Source organism: Capsicum annuum, chromosome 5 (assembly GCF_002878395.1).
Source record: "Capsicum annuum cultivar UCD-10X-F1 chromosome 5, UCD10Xv1.1, whole genome shotgun sequence".
Lineage (NCBI taxonomy): Eukaryota > Viridiplantae > Streptophyta > Magnoliopsida > Solanales > Solanaceae > Capsicum > Capsicum annuum.
Genome location: NC_061115.1, coordinates 46,836,256 through 46,843,274, shown reverse-complemented (window position 1 = coordinate 46,843,274; position 7,019 = coordinate 46,836,256).

Here is a 7,019-nt window from a genome sequence, read left to right as displayed (position 1 = left end):
TTGCACATAAGCTAACATGACATGATTGTTTTTCTTTTTTCTTTGTTCTCATGAGAAATTTATCAAACAGTTGGAGAACATAATCCATGTACATGGCACTGAACAACACATAGGCATCATAATTCATTTCCCCATTTACAATTTCAAGGGTTTAACATGGATTCATATAATTCTATGCATATGTCAAATAACCCAACATGAATCTTGTAACAAACATTGATTAGGAACCCAATTAATTATTTTAATCATGAATATAATCAAACCTAACATGAAATTCATGTAATAAGTACACTTGAAGTTTTAAAAGTAGTTTCTTGAACTCCAAGGGTCAAAGGGACCCTTGGATGAAAACTTGTAACACCTTGGTTGCTAAATTCTTGAAGAATGATGGTGAAATCTTAATCCTTAAGTTTGAAATTTTATCTCTTAGGGTTTTTGTTCTTGAATACTTTTTGAATAGAGAATGAATTTTACCTCTAAAGGGGCTTAATTTCGTGTTTTAAGGCTGATAACCAAGGGTAAAAGACCCAAATACCCCTGAGGAATGTGGCTTTAAATTATTAAAAATTGAATTAACAATGCGCAGAACAACGTGTCGCATTGATGGGGTCACCGCTATGGCTAACACACCATGATGAGTATTCATAGACGCTATAGATGATGCGGCACATCGAGATCACGCCGATCCAGTGGTTTGGACTTCCAAACATGCCTCAAATGAAGTCAAAAAAATCTGAAACTTTTCTGAGGTCTCCTAGTGATACTCTTAATCATGATTCAACCTAAATATTGATATTTTAAGGTCATAGAGGTCATGAAATAGAGTTGTCAAATCACAAAGTCTAAAATGACACTAAGGCTGAGTACTTAGCTAAATTTTTCTAAGTTATGGATCCCCTAAAAAGCTTTAAAGGACTGATTTAAGCTTAGAATTTTGCGAGGTCTTACAATATATTGATGACATTATGAGGTCCGGTAAGTCCGAAAGACATATTGATGATATTATGATGCCCGATAAGTATGAAGGATATATTGATTATATAATGATGTCGAGGAGTCCGTCAAATATATATTGATGTTATTTATGGAAAACATACGTATATATATATATATATGTTTATGTGTGATTATGCCTTTATATGATTACATCCGTATGTGTTTTGAAGATATGATGTTATTCTTGGGATGTCGGTTAGAGTTTCCTGATACTAATCACTTGTTAAGCAATATAGTTCTACCTAATGTTGAATAGTGAGTATAAGTGACTTATGATGAATAACGAATTAGAGTTTCTACTCAAATTATGGGATGTTGTATAGTATTTAAGAATTTACCTAGTGAGTTTAGATAACATTGGATAAATGGATTAATTAAGTTATATTTCTTATTAAAGTAAGTTATGTGGAAACTAGTTGATTGCTAAGTGACTATTTTACTTGATGACTAGAAGTCTAGAATACTAGATGATGGACTTTGTTAGTTGAAATGTGATAACTAGAAATCATGGTTCTTATGGGGTTAATGGTGATAAAAGGATAGTATTGGTGATGGTTAATGATATTGATGACTAAGTTATGATGCTGATTAGCTATTAATTGGGGATTTTTATATTAGTGATGCTAGATACTAAAAGACGTTAATAGTTAGATATGTATATATATAAGGGTATAATGATTATTATTGGCCCTTTTCTAGATGGTGATGAGCATTATATTAGTGATTAATAATGGGTATTGCTTGAATGCTCCTATGTTTTAATAGTAAGCCTCAATTAGTTATTGAATGTTGGTTAATTAAGGAATAATGGTTAGCTACTATATGAGTAAAGATTTGTAAAGAACCAGTTAAGTTAACATTGGAGGTCCTTGATGACTAGTGAATAGGTGGTTTATTAATCGTCATTTGATTAACTAATATCGAGTATGTATAGTATATTATTGAGATAGACATCTTTATTATGATATGATTATGGGTATCAGTACCTTGGTGTATATTGGTGATTTGCGGTATTAGTTGATGATTATAATTGATGATAAATGTTAGTTCATCATTGAAAATATGGAAACCATGGATAATGATGAGTTGGATATATATTTTGATACGTGATGATTTGATCTATTGATTCACTCTTTGATGGTATGGGATGTCGGTATGAGTTCTTTTCTTTATTTACATTTAGGGCTACTCCCCGTTAGTATGCGATGCTGTAGCGGGTTCTTTTACTTTATTCTCTAAGGGATGTATGTGCATTGAACTTGGTATTTACACGGGTGTAATTATTTTAGTATCATTTTACGCTTCCGAATTGATTTCTCATCTTATATGATGGTATTGGCATGTATTGATATGAGATGTTGTTTTATTGTTCTAGTTGATTAGTTACTTTGTACAGTGATGATGAAAATGATTCAGTTCGATTCTATACCTTGACATTGAGATATTATCTTGCTTTATACCATATTTATATCATAATTTATCTTAGTTGGCGAATGATTCTCGCTGAGTACCATTGTTTTTGTACTCATACTACACTTCTGTATCTTTTTGGTGTAGACCCGAGTACTAGCTTTTGCCACTTAGTTGAGATCATGCAGTGTTAATCTTTAAAAGAAAGGGTGAGATCTTGGAGTTTTGAGTTACCCATTTCCCTCCTATCTTTATTAAGTCTTTTGTATTTAAGACAAATATATAGAATTTTTAAGCTTTGAGTTGTATTTCCTATTATCATACTTAGAAGCTCTTGTACTGATGATACCAAGTCATGGGATTAGTATCCATATTTGATCGGCTTTGTGAAATATCGTTGATCGTGATTATATTATCTATGTTGTCCCTTATCGAGCATTTCTGCTAAAGTAACCTATTGCCTTAGCTTTGGATTATGGTTTTTCATTACGTACTGGTGGATTTTAGTAGGTGCCATCATGACTCATGAATTGGGGAATGACAAAATAAAATTAGAGCCTAGGTTTCACAAGTATTGTCAGTATGAGAGCAAGTGTCTAATAGAGTCCTACAGATCAAAACGTTGATATCCTTTTCCTTTCTTTGAGAGGTTATGAGACATTTTTAGCTTCTTTTACTCATATTGTGCTAAGAGCCTGAGTTGGTTTGTGGGATATTTTCTTGACTTTACTCTTTCGCAGATGCCCTAGAAATTTGCTATAACTATGCATGAGGAGGGTCCTAAGACTGAACCCAGGGATTTTACTCCTGTTCAAAGACAACCTCATGATGTGTCTTCAATTAGGGACTAGGATTGGCTACCTCCCCAAACTATATTCCTACACTAGAGAAAGAGATTGGCGAGCCAGCTCCCCCAATTTTTATTCCTTTTTCTTTGCATAGAGATGCCTTGGTTTAGCTATTGGGTATTGTTAATGGACTTGTGTCAGAAATTCCTCGAATCGGTTTGCCATTTCCATAAAGGATATAATTGACAATTTAAAGTTGCACATTATCCCTTTCCTGCAATGGATCCAATGGAAAAAGGGTTGCTAAATTTATACCGTCCGTTATTTCATATGTGACGACAGGTCGAACTAAAACAAAAAACCTTTTCTTACTAGGTGTAATCCGTTGGACATAGACCCAATTTTTAACTTTTTTGGATTCCTTAGAATTTCTTTTTCCTATTCTTGATGGTATCAAAACACCGATATGTCTGGATATCTTATCTATCTCTCCGGAAAAATGGATATCTCCAGAAAAGATTTTAGTACACAGATTACTATGGTAGGAGTGCAGCCTATAGCTATAGCTGTTGGAGTTAAGGTTCCTCCTATGTTGGTAGTTGTTCTATGAATAGTCGCTCAGCTAGTTGTGACCCAGCCTACTATATCTGCCAAGGAGCAAAAGATATTGGGTAGGATTTTGAAATTAGATCACCCTAGGTTAATTGGTGTTCCTAGAGAGGATGCATTTGAGTTCCTTAAAACTTATGAGGATAGGCCTCGTGGTTTAGGCCTTGTTGAGACTCGTAGTGTGGATTACACCATATTTTAATTGGATTTGTTTTCTCGACACTGGTGGAAAGGTATTATGAGTTCTAGGCCAATTAAATATTCCCCCTATAAATTCTCTGTGATGTTCTTAGAGAAGTATATATCATAGCCTTAGGGATCGGCTGAGGGATCGATTCACTAGATCAGAGTAGGGTTCTATGATAGTCGCCGAGTATGAAGACCATTTCCATGAGTTAGCTAAGTATGCTACTTTTATTTAAGATACTGAGTATGAGAGATTTATTGGTTTATGGACGGTTGAGACTCCCTATTCGGATGTCTACTCAGAGTCTAGTTGGTACAAGTAGGACATTTGTTGAGGTTTCAGTTCATGCTAGAGTAATGAAGGACATGTATCATAAGGGTCATGATATGAGGACTAAGTATCAGTGCGAATTTGATGGGAGCCATAGTAGTTCCTGATTTAGATATAGCAGTTCTCATATTGGGTATCCTCCAGGTCCATCTTTTTAGCCTCAGAGTCAGAATAGTCAACTAGTTCCGATAGCTATTTAGACTACTGACAGAGGTCTATTTGGTACTAGTGGTCGCTATGGTTAGGGTGGTGATTATTCTCTAAGTTATTCATCTACAGGCCATGCTAGATATGGTAGTTACTTTAATTTATCCAGATATGTAAGTCTTGGTTCTTCTCATGACTCTTGTTTTACTTGTGGGCTTCCTGGTTATTTCTTGGGATATTGCTCTAGTTGTGGGGTAATAGTTGTTTTAACCCTGGGTGCTACCTGTATTAGGGAAGTTTATCCCTTAGGTTTAGGAGGTTCGTGATGTCGTAGGGGTGGTAACCAGGGTGCTTGAGGTGGTACTCAAGAAGGCAGGATAGGAGAATAGTCAGATGCTTAGCCAGGTGGCGGGTATGGTTAGTTATATATATTACCAGCTAGACCTGAGGCTAAGACTTTGGATGATGTAGTTATAAGTATGATTTTAGTGTGACAAAAGTCAGCTCTTGCTTTATTTGATCTTAGATCAACTTATTCTTATATATTTGCTTATTATGCACCACGATTGTACTTGACTACTGACTTATTATCTATGACATTGCATGTATCTACTCTAGTGGGTGATTCTTTATTAGTGGATTAATCATTCAAATTTATGTATGTCAATGTGTGTATGATCTAGAGGTGTACATAAGGTGATATGGGATTGTAGAATTTCTATTTCTTAAACTGTGTCTGCTTAGGTAGTACCGTTGAGTTGCTAAGTATAAATGGGGCTAGTTATGTAGTATATGATGTTCTTTTTATCTAAGTTATGGGTTATAGGTTGATGATGTTGGGTATGTTGGGGTAATGGTAATTCTCTTAATTTAAGTGGAAAATATAAGCTTAGAGATATGATGTAAATAAGGTATGAGGGATGTTAGCATAGTTCATTAAAAGTTTTGGAATGTCCATGTATATTTTAGAATCTTTGATAATTGATCTAATTGAAAGAAAAGTTTAAATTCTAGAAGGAGTGAACTCAGGGTGTGTTGACACTCATAAAGATTCTAAGTTAGTAAGTGTTAAAGTTTTTTTATGATGACTGTTGGGGCTATAGAATATTTAGAGTTGTACCACAAAAAAAAGTACTAGCATCAGGTTTTAAACTTTAAGATATAGTTTTTCAGTATGAGTTTATTTTTTATGAGTATAGTTATATCTTAGAATCTAGAGTAGAGTGGTTGTCGTTTAGTTTAAAGTGTATTAAAAGGGGTCCATTAACTTAGAATAATGGATTAAAGATAAAAGGGAGATGATAAAACAAGGAACCAAGTTAGGATCTCAAATTCTAGTAGTGATACCAGTGTGTTGTAGAACATCGCTAGGGAAGAAAGATGCCTAACCCATTCTTATCTCAATACAAAGTTTTTTACTTCCGTTATTATGACATCTACTAAAGATTCACAAGTCAGCTCCATGATCATTGCTCATATTTATGCATTTTCCATAAAGTCATGTACACTCCCAGTACCTAGTATAAAGAGTTCTAGTTGGCTCAATACTACAAATAATGTTCCATGACTATGAACTCCAAACTAAGATTACGCAACTCACAACTCATGTAGTGATGCTTTACAATATGTTCAGTTTCGGTACTCATGCTACACTCATAATGATCAGCGAAATTTGGATTATGTCATGTATGTCCTTAGATTAGATCTCTTTGATGAATCCATGATGTTGATACTCTATTTCTCAGGCCTCAGTTAAGTGTAAACATTATATATAATATTCTTTCATGCTTCAGGTCCTCTTGTCCTAACCTTTCAGTAACCTGTCCGTATGAAATGATAGTGATGATGAATGATGGTTTAGATGGGAGAAAGTAAATGTTCCTTGGTGAGAAAAGATTATTGAATTCTTTTTTTTATATAAGGCTATAAGTTTGAAGGAATATTAAGGTAAAGATTTTTATATATGTTATGGTTAATTTAAAGTTTGTTTGTGTTTTCTTGGGGATAGTTCATGGAAGTTGTTATTCATAGAGGTTTAGAGAATATGGGAAAAATACTTTGGTGGGTTGTTTTCCTAGAAGTTCATATATGGTTATGATTACAGTCTTGAACATCATGTTTGTATTTAAGTAGATGGGTGCCTTGTGTGCTAGTGAATTCCTATTAAGAGGTTGAATTTAGTTGTTGAAGTGGTAAGAAGAATTATTCTTGAGATGAGTTGTGAAACATGATAGGGGTATTAAATTCATGGTTTAGATAGTATTATGGTGTTATACGTTATACCTTGTGATTTTGAGTTAGGCTTGAACATGGTGGGGGTATGTAGTTCAACTCATACTTTGGCTAGAGTAGTCATATGAACCTATGTAAGAATTATAAGTTGTATCAAATAAGCATGGTTTTTAAGGGGAAAAGTATAGTTGAGGGATTATTTGATAAGTGTTGCTAAACTTGAAAGTTAGCAGTTTCATTATCTAAGGCATAGTAATTATATCTTAGCTTATGTTTTATAGGCCTATGTTTCATGTTCAGAGTTATAGCTATATAGCGAT